Genomic DNA, 20,000 nt, shown 5'->3' on the forward strand with positions numbered 1-20,000 from the left:
AACAACAGAGCCCAACGCTGCAATCTGGCATTGGCATCAATTGGAATTTGTTTCTGTTTACCAAATAAACCTAACAATGGTTTGTGATCCGTTTTTACGACAAATTCTCTTCCTAGTAAGAAATATTTCAACTTAACTACTCCATAAACCACCGCAAGAGCCTCTCGATCCAGCTGAGAGTAATTCTTTTCAGCGGAAGATAACTTCTTACTAGCAAAATACACAGTCTGTTCTTCCTTATTCACAACTTGTTTTAAAACACATCCAACTCCAACTGGGGATGCATCAACCTCTAAGATAAGGGGAGAACAGCCATCAAAATTTGACAAAACTCTTGAGTTACACAATTCTTTCTTAATAGTCAAAAAAGAATTTTCTTCTACCTTAGTCCACTTAAAGGTTGCATTTTTCTGTAGAGGATCATACAAAGGAGCAAGAATTGTAGCAAATTGTGGAACAAACCTACAATAATAAGTCACTAAGCCAACAAATGACTTTACTTCTGCCACCGAGGTGGGAGCTGGGGCTTGAGCAATTGCTCTTATTTTACATTCGGAAGGCTTTATACCCTTCCCACTCACATCATATCCTAGATATTCAATTGTATCAGCTTCAAGTACCGATTTACTTTTATTAACCTTGACATTATTTTCTTGAAGTATGCTTAGTACTTTTAAAAGTCTTTCATCATGTTCCTGTTCAATGGAACCAGTTACAAGAATGTCATCCAAAAATACTGCTACTCCTGGAATTTTACTCATTAACTGAACCATGAAGCGCTGAAAAATAGCAGGAGAGGAAGTAAGCCCAAAAGGTAATCTGTTGTATTTAAATAGACCTTTTGGAGTGTTCATCACTAAGTAGTACCTCTGAGCCTCTTCATCTACTGCCATTTGCAGATTAGCATTTTTTAAGTCCAGCTTGGAAAAGAGTTGTCCCTTTCCAACTACAGACAAAAGTTCATCCACCTTTGGTAATGGATACTGATCTACTAGCAAAAACTGATTGAGGTATTTAATGTCTGCACATATGCGTACAGATTTCTGGTCTTGTTTTAAAACTGGTACTATCGGGGCTGCCCATTCACTGAATTCTACAGGGGAAATGATACCCTCCTTAACTAGGTTGTCCAACTCGTCTTCCACTAACTTTCGAAAATGGAATGATGTGTGTAAACAAAATTTGATGCAGCCTGAAGGGATTTCTCCCCGTCTTCTCCTTTTAGGCATGGGGGAACGGAGAGGGGGGGGTGCCGATTTAAAGAAGCGGCCTTGCTGTGGATGTGATGTGCCTTGCGACACTGCCTCTGACCCAGGGTAGTGGACAAGGTGCAGGGATGACCCGTCATCCAGGAGGTGCTGAGATAAGAGGGAGGGTGGAGGGGAGCGGAGTGTATTTAGGGATGGAATGGGTGGGAATGATTTTATGCCTTTTTCGTTTTGGCTACCTCCCTTGTAAGGGGAAAGAAGCCTTGGTATATTATGTATGTATGTATGTAAAACAGTTTTCAGAAACATCACCAATTATAATGAAAACATAGAAAATGAGAACCACTGATGTAGGGTCAATACATTGTCGTCAGGTTATCCGGGACTGACTGAACCATCCGCAACTGTCTGAACTGTCCATGGGAGGTTCTGCTCACGTCTACATCCTCTGAAGATTTGTTTCTGGTCCAGTTGTTTTAATTTTCTATGTCATCAACATCAACAAGAGGACAGGAGACACAAAATGGACCAGAACAACCAAATCTTCATACGCAATCAAGGGATGGAGACCCAGAGGATGTAGGCGTGAGTGGAACCTCCCACGGACAGTTCAGACTGTCGTGGACAGTTCAGTCAGTTCCAGATAACCTGACGACAATATATCAACCCTACATCAGTGGTTCTCATTTTCTATGTTTTCATTATAACTGGTGATATTATCATTGTTGATATTTATTTATATTTTTATTTATTTAGTTATTTTTATTCTCTCTGTCATCATTATTTCTATCATTACAATTGGTGTCAATATTTTTCTTGTTAATTCTTATATATATCTTTATCATTATTTTCATTTTCATGGACATTCATATTATTGAGATTGCCAGCATGACTATTCATTGCTGGTATTATTATTATTATCCATGTTTTTACCATTATTGTGTTTTTAATAAAGGACATTTGAGACACAGGTTGCTGGACACCACACTAATATTTGGAAGTTTTTCGACTGCCTGAAGAAAGAACAAAACTATATTAAAGTCAAAGTCGATCAATACTTGGCCGGGACTTCATCTCGACCACAAAGAAATAAATATTGTGACCCTTCTGAACAGATGAAAAAATATTGTAGAAAGATATCCTTCATATAGCAACGTTGTTGATTATTTGCGGGCAATAGCCCATAACCTAGCTTTCTGATTTTAAGTAAACCAATTTATAGTTTTAAGTTTAGTTTATACTAATTTGTCATTTTCAATAGTTCTGTCATTAAATAATATGAACTATTCTTAATAAATACTATGAAAAGAAACTCTAAATAAAGGCTATGAAGGTAATTATTTCGTCATCAAAGATAAAAATATGCTAAATCAAGGATGAAAATATGTCTCGGTTATATATTTCAAGTTAGAATATTTTCATTTTTATTTTTCGATGAATTGTGTATATCAATAAATTGAGCATGTCGATGAATTGCTGTTGGTGAATTGTTGTCAGTGAATTCACCTAGACCCTTAAAACATGACTAGGATTCAAGTTCTGTTCTCATGAAAAAAATTCCTTCTATTTAATCCTATCCACAATGGCTCATAAGAACTTAGTAGTTTTCTGAATTCCCTAATTATTTCTCACATATAGTATGGGATACCAAGGTAATAAATGATTCTCTGTCAATTTCAATTACATTCAAAGGAAATACCAAATGTTTCTACCTATGTTTAATAACATGGTTATGGGCCTATAATGCCTGCTACCAATCAACTTAAACACTCAAATGAAGGTTTTAAATAGAAAGCTCCTTTTAATCATGGCATAGCACAAAAGACTGGAAGGATGACTTATTCTACAGGTTTATAGAGAGAGATCTTGGGCAGAGTTCAGAGATCGAGTGACATCCTCTTTGGGCTTCACCTCCTAACAGAGGTGGTGAGGGGGTCGTCAACAATTTTGAAAATGGTCAGCTATACTCTCTATCTTGCAGGTTCCCATTATTGGTGCCTCAAGAAACAAAAGTATTCCACAAAGAAAATCCTGAAAATTTGCTAATGGTGTCATTTCAACAGGAAGTTTTACAGTGATTCAACATTTTCTTCCCTTTTCCCATGGTTTCAGTTTATTGTGTTGTACAATTCCATAAGGTCAGTCAAGCATAAGCACATAAGTTGGAATGAAGCTCTCATTCATTCATTCATTAGGTAGATGCTTTCTAAATTATTCTGTAGTAGAATGACAATTTTCCTTAAAGATTTCTTATGTGCCCATTAAGTTTTTCTATGATTGCCTCGTTATCTTTCTCACCATGGTCTCATGCATGACGAAGAAGGAAATTGGGACAGAGTAATGGGGTTACGGATCCTCCATTCTAAATTTTTCCTCTAATAAATGTCAAGGCATAGAAAGGTCTGGGACAAGGATTCCAACCATATCACAAGTAACTGGGTCATTAACTATGTGTGGATATGGTACAGAGTGTAACAGTGGAGATTGGTTGTATCATTTTGTGAAAAGATGAATGTGTTAGTACTAAGATGAAAGTGGGTTTCACTTTGGGAGTGATAAGGAAATGAGGGAGGAGAGAAGGAGGAGTAGCACTCACTGCTGATAAGTGATGAGATAGATACACTGAAAAGAAGAATTAAACACCTACTCAAATTCAGCTTATAATCTGTACAATTGGCTTTCATATTATTAGATACTAACATTTTCTTATATATATATATATATATATATATATATATATATATATATTTATTTATATATATATATTTATATATATATATATGTATTTACCTAGTTGTATTTTGTGGGAAAAGAGCTATGCTCATAGTGACTTGCTATTGTATTTTTCTGCATCCCATTTTTTCTTAGTCATGTATAGTGTTAGCGCTCACTGGTTCCTCATTCATCTTGTTCCAGGTTCTATCACTCTGTGTGGAAAGCTATTCTTTTTCAGATCTCTTCTATAACTGTCCTTCTTAAGTTTCTTCTCGTGTACTCTTGTATTTCTTCTGTTCCATTTTAGTAGGGCATCCCTACCAAGAGTTTCCATTCATTTCATATCCAGTAGATGGCTAGCAAATCACTTCTTTCTCGTCTTTGTACCAGAGTTGGTAGATTTAGTTTATTCAATCTTTGTTTGTATGTCAAATTGCAGTGTTGGTGCCATCTTTGTCGTTGCTCTTTGAATTCTTTCTAGTTTTTTTTTTCTTTTTTAATTAGGTGTCCACAGTGATGCTGCATGTTCCAATTTTGTAAGTTTTTCCAACTAATTTGTTGACATGTTTGTCTGGTGTCATGTTATTTGAGATAGTTAGTTGTAGGTCCCTTTCTGAGTTTACTTTTTTACTTCCTTCTTACCAATCTTATATTGATATGGTATTCTATTTTTGCTTTTTCCAAATTCTATTATACTACATTTCTTAATGTTGAAGTTCACTTCACTCTTTTGACTCCACATCCAGACTGTCCAGGTCTTCTTGATAAGATTTGCAGTCTTCCTCTGTACTTACTCTCTTTGATAGTTTTGCATCATCTGCAAAGAAGTGTGTGTGTGTTTTGTGTGCATGTGTATACATAAGGCTTTCACAAAACCATGAAAAAGTGTGACAAATTACCACAGGAGAAAAAACTTAGTAAGTACTTTCATATATTACATCCTCAAACATATCATACTGAGGATGTAATATACAAAAGTACTTGCTGTCTTAAAATCTTTCTTCTAAGATAACTTTTTGCATATATCATCAATAAGGGGCAAACTCTTACATCATGCTGGTGCCAGTGCCCTGTCTCTCTAAGCAAGCTCTCATGATGCCATCCTTCCTACTCAAAAAAAAAAAAGAAAAAAAAAATCTCAACTTTACTTAATCAGTAATCCCCCCTCTCTGTCCCCTCATGCAGAAAAAGAGAAGGCAGGGAGAAATCCCTTCAGGCAGTGTCAAAATGTTATTCACACATAAGCACCCATTACCCTCCTGCATCCCCTGCCCGCCCCTCCCTCTCTTGCATAAAAGTATCGTCGTCGTCTCTACGTAGTCACTCTCCACTCATCCCTACCTCCTGTTTTCTCCCTTCCTTCCTTCCTTACTCAACAGAAATTCCCCTCTTGTTCAACAGTCTATTCACCCCATCCATCCATCTCAGTCATCCCCTCAAATTCACTTTCTCCACCTCTGCCTTCTGCACCTCTTTGAATAATCTTTCATCTCTCATTCTTTCCATGTGTCCAAACCATTCCAATAATCTTTCATCAGCCCTATCTGCCATCTCCTTTGCCACTCCTGTTCTGTTCCTCACCTCCCTGTTTCTCACTCTATTCAATCTAGTAACCCCTATCATACTTCTCAAACAATACTATCAGCACAATCTCTCCATACAATCTCCTCTTCACATCCATTCCTAAATGCCCATTTATTATAACACTTTTTAATCCCTCAAGGCATTTACTTGCTTCTCTCAATCTACAAATAAATATAATCAATAAGTGTGTGTGTATATATATATATATATATATATATATATATATATATATATATATATATATATATACTTTTTTTTTTTTTTTTTTTCAGAAACCACCGGGAAATTGAAAAAAAAAAAAACAGATACTGAACGTTTTTGTCTATCAAGACATTTTCAAAGGTACTGAAAAGTATGAAAGAAAGAAACAATATACATAAAACAGAGGATATTCGGAAAGGTCCCATGTTACAAATTATCACACAAATTATCACCCACAATCTTGTCAATAATAGAATTGTCCAATTTAAACAAACTCAAACTCAAGTTCATATCATTTCCAAAATTTCTTTTTATGAAACAAGACTTAATGATATTTCGTTCTACAATATTGTTATAAGAGGTAATTACTTTGGAATTTCCCCAGTCGATATTATGACCATAATCCCCTTGGTGGACAAATAATCCACTTTACACTTGCCCCGTTCTAACACTATATTTATGTTGGTTTATTCTTTTATCTAAACCTTTGCCTGTTTGGCCCATGTCAATAAAATCACATTTTTTACATGGTATGCTATAAATACAACATTCTTTACTTCTTGGAGAATTTTCAATTAGCAGGCTCTTAATGTTATTATTGTTTTTATATACTACCTGGATACCAAATTTCCCAGTTACATATCAAAGATTATGTCGATTTAACTGAAAAGCTGCTTGGACAAAATCTCACATTTGATTTTAAGTTGGTTTGTTTCGATATTTAAAGTTTATTCATCCGAGTCCTGGTATTAGATTTGTTAATATTTCTAGAAAAAGAGTTAAAGAAGCATGACTTAACACTCACTGCTCATACTATTATTAGTTTAATTAAATTATGTGTAATAGACTACATTTGAATTTAATGGAAACTTTTATATTCAAACATTTGGTATGGCTATGGGGAACTGTTTGTCTCCAATTCTTAGTAATTTGTATATGGAGTTTTTTGAAAGAGAGCTGTTACCAAACATTATTCCACATTATGCAGTTTGGTACAGGTATGTTGACATCTTATGCATTTGGCCTAATAATCAACATTTGGATACTTTTTTGTCAGATTTAGATAATTTGGTGCATTCCATTACATTCACATTAGAGGTAGAAGTAAATAATGTTTTACCATCTTTAGATGTAAATATTTACCGATGTGGAAGATATTCTAAATTTGAAGTTTACAGGAAGCCGACCAATGTCCTTTCATACATCCATTTTTACTCTTACCACAGTCAAAACACCAAGTTGTCAGTTTTTTTTTCAATGTTCCTGAGAGCTTATAGAATTTCTTCCCCTGAGTCTTTGGATCAAGAAATACAATTTATCTATGACATTGGAGAAAATTTAAAATATCCAAAACTTCTAATTGACAAGACAAAAATCAAAGCTAGGAAATCTTTTCTTAATACTTTACAGGTCAAACAATTTAATTATAAAAATATGTTAAGAATTCCTTACCATGAAAATTTAATCAATCTTCCTAGCATTTATAATAAATTTGGTATCCAGATGGTATTTAAAAACAATAATAACATTAAGAGCCTGCTAATTAAAAGTTCTCCAAGAAGTAAAGAAGGTTGTATTTATAGCATACCATGTAATTACAAACTTGTGCTTTTGTTTACATAGGCCAAACAGGCAAAGGTTTAAATAAAAGAACAAACCAACATAAATATAGTATTAGTACGGGGCAAGTGCAAAGTAGATTATTTGTCCACCAAAGGGATTATGATCTTGATATTGACTGGGGAAATTCCAAAGTAATTACCTCTTATAATGATATTGTAGAATGAAATATTATTGAGTCTTCTTTCATAAAAAGATGGGACACCACGAGCATAGCTCACCTTCCCATAAAATACAACTAGGATGAAAAAACAGAGTGTGCAAACACTATTCACGATTTTAAGAACAAAATTGATGCTGAAAGATACAAAGATGGGTCACCATGAGCATAGCTCCCTTCCTGTATAATACAACTAGGTAAATACACACACACACACACACACACATATATGTATATATGCACAAATTTCACAAGTCGCACGTGAATCACAAATATGCAGAGTCCACTAGGAAAAGGAAAAACACACGGAGTCCGAGCGCTTTCGTGATATATTCACATTATCAAGGAATACAGAAAGATGAGAACAATAAAATGGAGATACAGAGTATAAATAGGACAAGAGAGACATTTACCCTCCTCTCCGAAGACTGAAAGCTCAGGTTGGGTCACTCAGCGTGGTCATGGCAACAGATCATTATTACATTAACTTTTAAAATATGTATCATTTATATTACTGACAATATATGGGTCTAATTTATATAATCCTAAACTATTATTGATGAGTTGGTCATAATTGCATTTGATAATTTCGGACTGTATGATATTTCTTTCTGTTATATTCTTACATTGTAATATTTTTGAAGCATTTTTCCAGTCAATAGGATGGTCAAATTCACAAACATGTTTAAAAAGTGCACTAGATTCTTGGCCCTTTTTTATGCTGTTTAATCCTAACCTCTAATTCTTTTCCTGTTTGACCTACATAATATTTGTCACATTTACTACAAGATATTTTATATACACTGCCTGTAGAATTGTCAGGGGAATTCTTTATAAGATTTTTAGAGTTGTGTTGTTCAGTTTACAGGTTTCATTAAGGGCAGCGTCATTTCTTTCCACGCTTACTGTATATACATATATAATATATATAGTTTATATATGTATTTATCTATATATATATATATATGTGTGTGTGTGTGTATATATATATATATATATATAATATATACATATATATATATACATATATACATATACATATATACATATATATATACATACACATATGTATATACATATATATATATACATATATATATATATCTATATATATACATTATATATATTTACATATATACATATATATATATATATATATATTTATATATATACACATATATATATATTCATATATACATATATATATATATATATATATATATATATATATAGAGGTTGACATTAAACAATCCGGCAACCTCGGGACCTGAGGGCTGCCGGATTTTTGAAAATGCCGGATTTTTGAAGTTTATAATTTTGTATGGTGTACCCCGTATATATTTAAAGAAAATTGCCACTTGTACAGTCCTTTAATGGAAAAAATAAACACTAAGTGAAAAGCAAATGAAATTTTATTATTAACGAACTAAATAAAATACAGTAAAGATAGTTATACAGAATTTTAATTCAATTCTAATAAAATATATAAAACTGATCCTCCGAAGAACTTTAATTAAACTAAATAAAATACTCCATACTGTACTTCTTAGGAAAGAACCTAAATAGCAGATGGGCTTTTTACACATAATGTCGTAAGTTTCACAAATGGTTCGCACAGACACATTATTACCAAGTTTTTTTATATTTCCACTTTCTCTGCGATCGATAAAGCATGATGTTTGCGTTATATGCCACCTTTCTTTTTTGTTGATTCCATAATGGGGCTATGCAACAAATAAATGCTATAATGAGGAGAATAATGAGAAAAATGAGCAGGATTACTTGTTAGCAGGTGGAAGCGGCAGCTCCAGAAAACAGTGGTGCACCAATGCGGGAAATATGAAAATCAAAATGCGCTCCCGAAATCTGTCCCGGATTTCTGAAGGTTCCGGATTTATGGTTGCCGGATTTTTGAATGTCAACCTGTATATATATATATATATATATATATATATATATATATATATATGTATATTTTGATACTTCCCAGGCCAACATTAAGTGAGAAAGTGTCTGACAACCTTAAAAGAATAAAATTTTCTATTAGCCTTTAGTATAAGGATAAATAAACATTTTTGATTTTTTTTTCTACACACCCATTTCAACACCTGATATGTCAGTCATTTTGCTTCAGAACATATTACAAGATTTTTTTTATTATCATTAACCAAGAAAACACAGAAAATTATTTTAAATTAACAAAGTATACTCCATTTCATTCTTGAGTACTTTATTTGATACCTGTTGTGTTAATCAATAGAGGATTCAAAGTCTGAGCAGTTCATATGATATCGAGTGTGATACTTTGACCAGTTCTTACCAGTGAATAAGAAATATAAATAATTTTCTAACACATTACATATATATATACATATATATATATATATATATATATATACATACATATATATATATATATATATATATATATATATATATATATATATATATGACTTGTATGAAAACTAACTTGCATTAAATAAACAAGAATTTCCTTAAAAAAACTAAAATTCTTTGTCTACATCAAGACTATGAATCAAGTAAATATGAACCTATAATGAATTAATGAAATACAAATAAATCTAACAATTGGCATTTTTTTTTAAGAAGTGTATACCTTTGTGATATAGCAATAGAAAATTAATTATTAATTTTGTCAATTATAATACATCAATGTAATATGCAATTTCCTTGGCAGAAATCAATAACAAAAAGTTGCTAAAACCAATTTACTAATGAAGTAATGGTGGTTGAATGATATGCCATGTTTGTTCTGATAGATGTCGAAGTATTGAAAGGATGATAAATTAGTCTATTCTAACCTAACCTACTCTAACCTACATAACCTAACCTATATTTAGTAATTCAGTACCTCAAATTCTAAAGATCATGCAGGTCGTCGTCATGGTCATGGATGCTGACAGCCTAATTATTATTGTACCTCGGGCGATTAACAGATGACGGCAGAACCCCGTGTTCTTTCATAATGTCCATGGAAGCCCTATTGTCTTTGTAACAGCGCTTATTAATGTCACCTGGAGTGGGAGAACACCCAGTCCATGATGTAAAAGCTATTGTCTGACAGTGACTGGACTGTATCCTAGCAGCTTCGTTCATTAGTTGTAGCAAGGTGTTTTATTTATTTCTGCCAAGGAAATCACATATTACATTTATATATTATAATTCATAAAATTAATATCTAATTTTCTAATGCTAAATTGCATACATGTGCCCAACTAAAAAAAAATACCTAGCATTTCATATTTGACTCGGTGAAGAAGTTTTAATTTAGATGTGATAAGTTGTAATAATACATCACCTAAAAGCAGTATATTAGAATGCAACTAAAATGTACTGAATCTAGGACATTTGGGCCATGAATGTTTCTGCAACCTAGGACATTTGGGCTGGTGCATGGACATAAGTTCACAATAGAAAATTGCAAAAAAAAAAAAAAAAAAAAAAAATCAGAATTGATATAAGTTATTGATTTCACGTTCATAAAAAAGAAATGTACCAGGTATATTGGGCCTTTGCATACCTGTGAAGTAGGCAATCTATCACAATTTTGTTCACTTTATATTCATAAGTTTAGATTTTTATCTCGGTACATATTTATCAATAAAATATAACAATAATAGTATATAAACGATAATATACCTGATTATAATAACATGATGAATAGTCACACTGGATTCCCCCAAGGAAGGTATCACATTGTGACAATGTAGTACCAAGCTAGTCATTGGGCTTTTACCTAAGACAGTTACATATATATAAGTTGATATCTTAAGAAAGTCAATATACACTTATCAATCAAAAACAAAAATATTCAAGGTATGTAGTAGCCATACCCGATAGTTTTTTTTTTTTTTTTTTCTAAAGAATAGTTCCACAAGAATTTTCCCACATTAAACATAAAAATTAGCCAAGATATGACAAGCACTGTATTCGTAACATGCTTTGGCCCAGTGAAGATCATTTATTGCACAACATGCATTACGCTCATGGTAAAATCAGTGCCAATACAAACCTGTTACTGATACTGTAAATCAACTTCAGCTTGGTTATTACTACAATTTGAACTTGTTTACCAACACAGAGTGTAACTCAAAGAAAGTTTAGTAGATGGCTTCAGGTTCATCATAGAAGATGTGTTTTTAAGGGGTAACTTGATTAAATAATACAAACTTCCACTAGACTTGGGGTCTTAAGAATTTGTTAATTAAGTATAATTATTTAATAAAGTCTGACAACCTGAAATGAACCACAAAATATGTAGATATTTTGCTTAATCTATATAGGTGGCATCACTGGACCATCACGACAACTGATTGAACAATTGCCAGTTCGAGATTTTTTTCGGACAAATAGTAAATATCTGGGGTATTGGCTGCTTGTTATTGTGGCAAAGTAGCATGCAGTTGATACTTTAGGGTCTATATGGGGCGCCCCTACGGACCAGAGCCACACATCATTTTGTCTATGATAGAGGAAAACTCTGTTCATAGAGAAATGATGACCCTTTTATACTACGACTGTCCCTCCGTTATGCTGTCCCCCAACCCCTTGTTGCTGTCCTGTACCATTTCTCTGAGTATTCTCTTTCTGTGATGGGGGAATTCCCTGTGGTGGGGGAAAAGAATACTGCCACCAAGTATTCCCACTTGGATCGTAAGAGGCGAGAAGAAAGGGACGGGGATTGGGACTAGGCATCCTTCTCCTTGTAGTCCCACAGGGCACATTCCTAAAAATAAAAGTGAAGGCATAAGAGGGTCTGGAAGGCCTCGGACCAGCACCCTAAAGTTTGGGTCTTTTAATGTGCATGGATGTGGTACAGATGAGAATAAAAGGGAAGAGATAGGTAGTATGTTTGTGAGAAGAAAGATGGATGTGTTGGCTTTGAGTGAAACTAAGTTGAAAGGGAAGGGTGAGTGTAAGTTTGGGAGTGTAAGTGGGAGGTTATCAGGAGTAAAGAGAGGGCGAGGGAGGGAAGGGGTGGATATTCTTGTAAGTGAGAAGATAGGTAAACAGGTGGTGGAGTGGAAGGAGGTTTCCTCAAGGATAATGTGGATGAAGGTGAAACTGGGAAAGGAGATGTGGGTCTTTGTAAGTGCATATGGGCCTGGCAGTGAGAAGAAAGGGAGGCCTTTTGGATGGATTTAAATGAGTGCATAGAGGGTTTAGGAAGAAATGTCAATGTAATAGCACTGGGAGACCTTAATGCTAGGGTAGGAAATGGTCCAATCGATGGAGTGGTTAGGAAATGTGGAGTTCCAGGAAAGAATCGTAGTGGAGAGTTGATGGTGGAAATGTGTCTAGAAAGAGAGTTGATGATAGCAAATACAGTGTTTCGGAAGAAAGTCAAGCACAAGTACACATGGGAGAGGGTGGTGGAGGGAAGGGTGGTAGATAGAGCTTTAATGGATTATGTAGTGGTAAATAGGATTATGATAGGAAGATTTAAGGATGTACATGTGCTAAGGGGAGAGGGTGGGGGAATATCAGATCATTTTTTGGTGGAAGGTAAGTTGAGAGTGGAGGATAGATGGAGAAAGAGGAAAGGGACAAAAGGTAGGGAGGTTCTTAGAGTGAACTCTTTGAATGAAAAGGAAAAGGAGAAGGAGTACGGAAAGAAGCTGAAGGAGGAGTGGGAGGGAGTAAAGGATAGAGTAGAGCTGGGTGTGGAGGAGGAATGGGGATGGTTCAAGGAGGGAGTCATAAAGTGTGCAAGGATGGTGTGTGGAACAAGAAGGACAGGGGGAAATAGAAGAAAGGGTAGTGAATGGTGGGATGAGGAAACAAAGAAGGTTGTAGAAGAGAAGAAGCGAGCATTCACAGATTAGTTACAAAATAGGACGAGGGAGTCATATGAGAGGTACAAAGAAAAGAAAAGAGAAGTAAAGCAAAAGGTAAAGGTTGCAAAGAGGAGAGCAGATGTGAAATGGGGTAAGAGTATGACAGATAATTTTGAAAGTAATAAAAATATGTTTTGGAAAGAAATTAAGAGAGGAAGAGGAGGCGAATCAAGTGGGGAAGAAAAGGTAAAAGGTGCAGATGGAGAGATGATAATGGAAGAGAAGGCAGTAAGGGGAGGATGGGCAGAATATTTTAGGGAATTGCTAAATGTGAAGGAGGATAGGGAAGGAAAGATAGCTGCAGTGGGAAATGCGAAGAAAATGAAAGTGATGAATGAGGAGAATGGAGGAGAAATAAGGAAGGATGAGGTGAAGGCAGTTGTTAAGATGATGAAAGCAGGTAAGGCACCTGGTCTGGATGGATGCCATGCAGAATGTCTGAAAAAGGGAGGTACCGTGATGGTGGACTGGTTGGTAAGGTTATTTAATGTTTGCTGGAGAGAGGGTAGAGTACCGGAGGACTGGAGGAGTGCCTGTATAGTTCCTCTTTACAAGGGTAAAGGGGACAAGTGTGAATGTAGTAGTTTCAGAGGGATTAGCTTGTTAAGTGTAGTTGGGAAGGCTTATGGGAGGATCTTGATTTAGAGGATTAGGAGAGGAACAGAAGGAGTAATTGGTGAGGAACAGTGTGGATTTAGGACAGGTAGAGGTTGTGTAGATCAGATCTTTGTGGTAAGACAGATATGTGAGAAAGCTAAAGGAAAGGGGAAGGATGTTTTTTGGGCTTTTATGGATCTGGAAAAGGCTTATGATAGGGTAGACAGAAAGGCATTGTGGGAGGTTATGCAGATATACGGGATAGGAGGGAAGCTTTTGGGAGCTGTTAAGAGTTTTTATGAGAGTAGTAGAGCTTGTGTCATGATTGGAAATGGAGAGAGTGAGTGGTGGCAGAGTTTGGGAGAGTATGTAATAGAAGAAAGCTAAAGATAAATGTGGGTAAAAGTAAGGTGATGAGATGTACAAGGGGTGAAAGTGGCAGTAGACTGGAAGTGAGCATTAAGGGAGAGCGACTGGAGGAAGTGGATAGTTTTAGATACTTGGGTGCAAATGTGGCAGGAAAAGGTGGAGTGAAGGTGGAGGTAGAATGTAGATTGAGAGAAGCGAGTAAATGCCTTGGTGGATTGAAGAGTGTGATGAGGAATAGAAATTTGGGAATGGATGCGAAGAGGAGACTGTATGAAATAGTGATTGTGCCAACAGCACTGTATGGGGCAGAAACATGGAACATAAGAGAAGAAGAGAGAAGGAGTTTGAATGTGTTTGAGATGAGGTGTCTGAGAAGTATGGTGGGGGTTACTAGGCTAGATAGAGTGAGAAATGAGGAGGTGAGGAGGAGAACAGGGGTGGAAAAGGAGCTGGGAGATAGGGTTGATGAAAGAATATTAGGATGGTTTGGACACATGGAAAGAATGAGTGAAGAAAGACTAGTAAAGGAGGTATGGAAGGCAGATGTGGAGGGAGTGAACATGAGGGGACGTCCTAGGATGAGGTGGATAGATGGGGTGAAGGGGGCCTTGGGGAAGAGGGGAATGTCTGTTGAGGAAAGACGGGAGAGGACGGAAGACAGGGGTGAATGGAGAATGGTTGTATATGGATGATGTTGTGATTGCATGAGGAGGAATTGGCGGGTGGGTGGGGGTGAGGTAGTATGTGTGAGCAAAACTTGACGCAGTCCGAAGGGATTTCTCCCCGTCCTCTCCTTTTATGCAAGGGGGGATGGAGGGGGGGGTCGCCGATTTAATGAAGCGGCCTTGCTGTGGATGTGCTGTCTTGCGACACTGCTTCTGACCCAGGGCAGTGGGCAAGGTGCAGGGATGACCCGTCATCCAGGAGGTGCTCAGATAAGAGGGAGGATGGGAGGGGTGTGGAGTGTTTTTAGGGATGAAATGGGTGGGGGTGATTTTATGCCTTTCCCTTTTTGGCTACCTCCATTGTAAGGGGGAAAAAGCCTTGGAATATTTATATGTATATACGTATATATATATATATATATATATATATATATATATATGTATATATACATATATACATATATACATATATTGTGTAATAAAACCACTTGGAAAATAAAATGAAAGGTGACTGAACGTTTTCATTTATATAAGACATTTTCTCCTTTGAAAATGTCTTAAACAGACAAAACGTTCAGTCACCTTTCATTTTATTTTCTAAGTGGTTTTATTCCACATTTTGTGAATCACGTGTTTTTGTGACTTATTCACATATACGTATATATATATATATATACATACTTATATATGTGTATTTTACCTAATTGTATTTACCTAATTGTATTTTACAGGAAGAGAGCTATGCTTATAGTGACCTGCCTTTGTATCTTTCAGCATCAGGCTTGTTCTTAAATTCTTGTATAGTTTTTGTACTGTTTCCTCATCCAATTTATCCCAGATATCCACCACTCTGTGCGGGAACTATTCTTTTTTAGTTCTCTTCTACAACTATCCTTTTTAAGTTTCTTTTCATGTCCTCTTGTTTTTATATATATATATATATATAGTATGGGTGGAAAGTAATGACGCTGCCCTTAATGAAACCTGTAAACTGATGGTGAAGGTTAGTTTGCATGTGAAAATATATGAAATAATGCAAATTATGGTACTTGCATATAGAAATTGGTTAAAATGAATATCCCTTCCTCTGTATCACCTTCTGGAGACGTCCTGGAACTGATAGTGCAAGGGAGGTTCTGGACGGTTGTTTCAGGAATGGAGAACCAGAGCTGGTGAATAGCAGATTCCAACCGTAGCACTGATGAGGTGTCCATGTCATGTCATTTTCTTTTCATTAAACCCCAAAGGTTTTCTATCGGGTTAATATTGGGACTGTTACCTGACCAGTCTTTAATATAACTCACTTCACAGTCTCTTAGCCAGTCTGTCACAAGTTTGGCCGTGTGAGCAGGTGCTCCATCCTGCATAAAAACCTCGGCCTTGGTCTCCTCAAAACAGTCAGGAGGATAGTCAGCCAATAACTCCAGATAGATACACTGATTTACTTTTTCATTAGCAGGGAGTACAACCAGCTTGCCAACACCATAATAGGTAAATCCTGCCCAAACCATAAGCGAGGCAGGGTGCTTGATGACCTTGTTTGTGAAGCGAGGTTTCAAGGGGTCATCACCAGGCTTGCAGTAGGCCTTGGTTGCTGGGGTGCCAGTCACTGTGAGAGTCGATTCGTCACTCCAGAAGACTGTTTTCCACTGTTCATCTGTCCATGTTGAATATTTCTTGGCACTATCACTTCCAGGACGTCTCCAGAAGGTGATACATTGGAAGGGATATTCATTTTAACCAATTTCTATATGCAAGTACCATAATTTGCATTACTTCATATATTTTCACATGCAAACTAACCTTCACCTTCAGTTTACAGGTTTCATTTAGGGCGGCGTCATTACTTTCCATGCATACTGTATATACATATATGATATATATATAGTTTATATGTATTTATGTATATATAAATATATATATATATATATATATATATATATATACATACATATATATACATATATACATATATATGCATATATATATATATATATGTATAAATAATATATATACACACACATATACATATATACATATATATATATATATATATATATATATATATATAATATATATATATATATATATATATATATATATATATATGTGTATATATATATATATATATATATATATATATATATATACATATATATATATATAATATATATATACATATATATATCTGTATATTTTGATACTTCCCAGGCCAACATTAATTAAGTGTCTGACAACCTTAAAAGAATAACATTTTCTATTAGCCTATAGCATAAGGATAAATAAACATTTCTTTTTTCTACACACCCATTTGAACACCTGATATGTCAGTCATTTTGCTTCAGAACATATTACAAGATTTTTTTATTATTATTAACCAAGAAAACACAGAAAATTATCTTAAATTAACAAAGTATACTCAATTTCATTCTTGAGTACTTTATTTGATATCTATTGTGTTAATCAATAGAGGATTCAAAGCCTGAGCAGTTTGTATAATATCAAGTGTAATACTTTGACCAGTTTTTACTAGTGAATAAGAAATATAGATAGTTTTCTAACACATTATATATATATATATATATATATATATGGTTGGTGGGGTTATTTAATTTTTGCTGGAGAGAGGGTAGAGTACCGGAGGACTGGAGAAGTGCCTGTATAGTTCCTCTTTACAAGGGAAAAGGGGACAAGTGTGAATGTAGTAGTTTCAGATGGATTAGCCTGTTAAGTGTAGTAGGGAAGGCTTATGGGAGGATCTTGATTGAGAGGATTAGAAGAGGAACAGAAGGAGTAATTGGTGAGGAACAGTGTGGATTTAGGACAGGTAGAGGTTGTGTAGATCAGATCCTTGTGGTAAGACAGATATGTGAGAAAGCTATAGGAAAGGGGAAGGATGTTTTTTGGGCTTTTATGGATCTGGAAAAGGCTTATGATAGGGTAGACAGAAAGGCACTGTGGGAGGTTATGCAGATTTATGGGATAGGAGGAAAGGTTTTGGGAGCTGTCAAGAGTTTTTATGAGAGTAGTAGAGCTTGTGTCAGGATTAGAAATGGAGAGAGTGAGTGGTTTGAAGTAAAGGTGGGACTTCGTCAAGGAAGCGTTATGTCACCCTGGCTGTTCAACTTATACATGGATGGGGTGGTGCGAGAGGTGAATACTAGGGTAGTGGGTCAGGGATTGGAGATGGTTAAAGAAAATGGAGAAAAGTGGGAGGTGAGCCAGCTGTTGTTTGCGGACGACACTGCACTTGTGGCAGGGTCGGAGGAGGGATTGAGGAAGCTGGTGGCAGAGTTTGGGAGAGTATGTGATAGAAGAAAGCTAAAGATAAATGTGGGTAAAAGTAAGGTGATGAGATGTACAAGGGGTGAAAGTGGCAGTAGACTGGAAGTGAACATTAAGGGAGAGCGACTGGAGGAAGTGGATAGTTTTAGATACTTGGGTGCAAGTGTAGCAGGAAAAGGTGGAGTGAAGGTGGAGGTAGAATGTAGATTGAGAGAAGCGAGTAAATGCCTTGGTGGATTAAAAAGTGTAATGAGGAATAGACATTTAGGAATGGATGCGAAGAGGAGACTGTATGAAGGAGTGATTGTGCCAACAGCACTGTATGGGGCAGAAACGTGGAACATAAGAGAGGAAGAGAGAAGGAGTTTGAATGTGTTTGAGATGAGGTGTCTAAGAAGTATGGTGGGGGTTACTAGGCTGGATAGAGTGAGAAATGAGGAGGTGAGGAGGAGAACAGGGGTGAAAAAGGATTTGGGAGATAGGGTTGATGAAAGAATATTAGGATGGTTTGGACACATGGAAAGAATGAGTGAAGAAAGACTAGTAAAGGAGGTATGGAAGGCAGATGTGGAGGGAGTGAACATGAGGGGACGTCCTAGGATGAGGTGGATGGATGAGGTGAAGGGGGCTTTGGGGAAGAGGGGAATGTCTGTTGAGGAAGGAAGGGAGAGGACAGAAGACAGAGGTGAGTGGAGAATGGTTGTATATGGATGATGTTGTGATTGCATGAGGAGGAATGGGCGGGGGGGTGGGGTAGTATGTGTGAGTAAATTTTGACGCAGCCCGAAGGGATTTCTCCCCGTCCTCTCCTTATATGCAAGGGGGGACGGAGGGGGGGCTCGCCGATTAAATGAAGCGGCCTTGCTGTGGATGTGCTGTGTCTTGCGACACTGCTTCTGACCCGGGGAGGTGGGCAGGGTGCAGGGATGACCCGTCATCTAGGTGGTGCTCAGATGAGAGGGAGGGTGGGAGGGGTGTGGAGTGTATTTAGGGATGAAATGGGTGGGAGTGTTTTTATGCCTTTCCCTTTTTGGCTACCTCCCTTGGAAGGGGGAAAAATCCTTGGTATATGTATGTATGTATGTATGTATGTATGTATATATATATTAGTTATTGTTATTATTGTCCATCGATACGATGACGACGTCACTCCGTGCGTGAATCGGTGAAGTTTATTTTTATTTTTATTTTTTTAAATATATTTACATGTGATCTTTGGTGGCTCCTGAGGCCAGCCATAGAGACACAACTCCTTCCACATTGGTCACACACGTGCTGCTCGAGATGTGGGCGCCGTTGTGTGTGGCGTCTGGCTCTGCAAGCTTCAGCCTTTTTCTCGTAGTCCTCTCTAAAATAATATGCCCCTCTTTGCAAATTAGATCTCCATTGTTTCCTGTCAGATGCTTCCCTTTCGAGGGCTGCTGGGTTGATGTTGAATTTCTTAAGAGAGTCCTTAGTGTGATCTTTAATTCTCTTTTTGGGCCTGCCAACGGTACGTTGCCCATTGTAAAGTTCCCCATAAGTAACAATACGGGGTAGTCTATTGGTGGGTTGGCGGATGATGTGGCCAGTCCAACGGAGCTGCCTTTGTATGAGGATTTCTTCGAGGCAAGGTATATTCATACGCTGCCTTATCGCTGTGTGGGGGATTTTATCCCACCAGTGGATCCCCAGGATTCGTTGGAGGCAGTGAATATGGAATCTCTCCAGCTTTTTAATGTGATGCCTGTAAGCAGCC

At 36.4% G+C, this 20,000-nt stretch overlaps 1 protein-coding gene and 1 long non-coding RNA gene across 2 annotated transcripts in view; one reads left to right on the forward strand and one right to left on the reverse strand.

Moving 5' to 3' along the window:
• The window catches only part of LOC143031044 (uncharacterized), a 434,053-nt gene that overhangs the window by 80,146 nt on the left and 333,907 nt on the right, over positions 1–20,000 (forward strand). The gene's annotated exons all lie outside the window — the stretch shown is intronic.
• Positions 9,948–20,000, reverse strand: part of LOC143031056 (uncharacterized) — a 17,349-nt gene continuing 7,296 nt past the window's right edge. The window contains exons 3-4 of the long non-coding RNA XR_012966976.1: positions 11,149–11,245; positions 9,948–10,633 (exon numbers count right to left, since the gene is read on the reverse strand). This is a non-coding gene — a long non-coding RNA (uncharacterized LOC143031056). The remainder of the gene's footprint in view (positions 10,634–11,148; positions 11,246–20,000) is intronic.

The sequence above is a fragment of the Oratosquilla oratoria genome, chromosome 12 (genome assembly GCF_046742065.1).
Source record: "Oratosquilla oratoria isolate Oo_2021 chromosome 12, ASM4674206v1, whole genome shotgun sequence".
NCBI lineage: Eukaryota > Metazoa > Arthropoda > Malacostraca > Stomatopoda > Squillidae > Oratosquilla > Oratosquilla oratoria.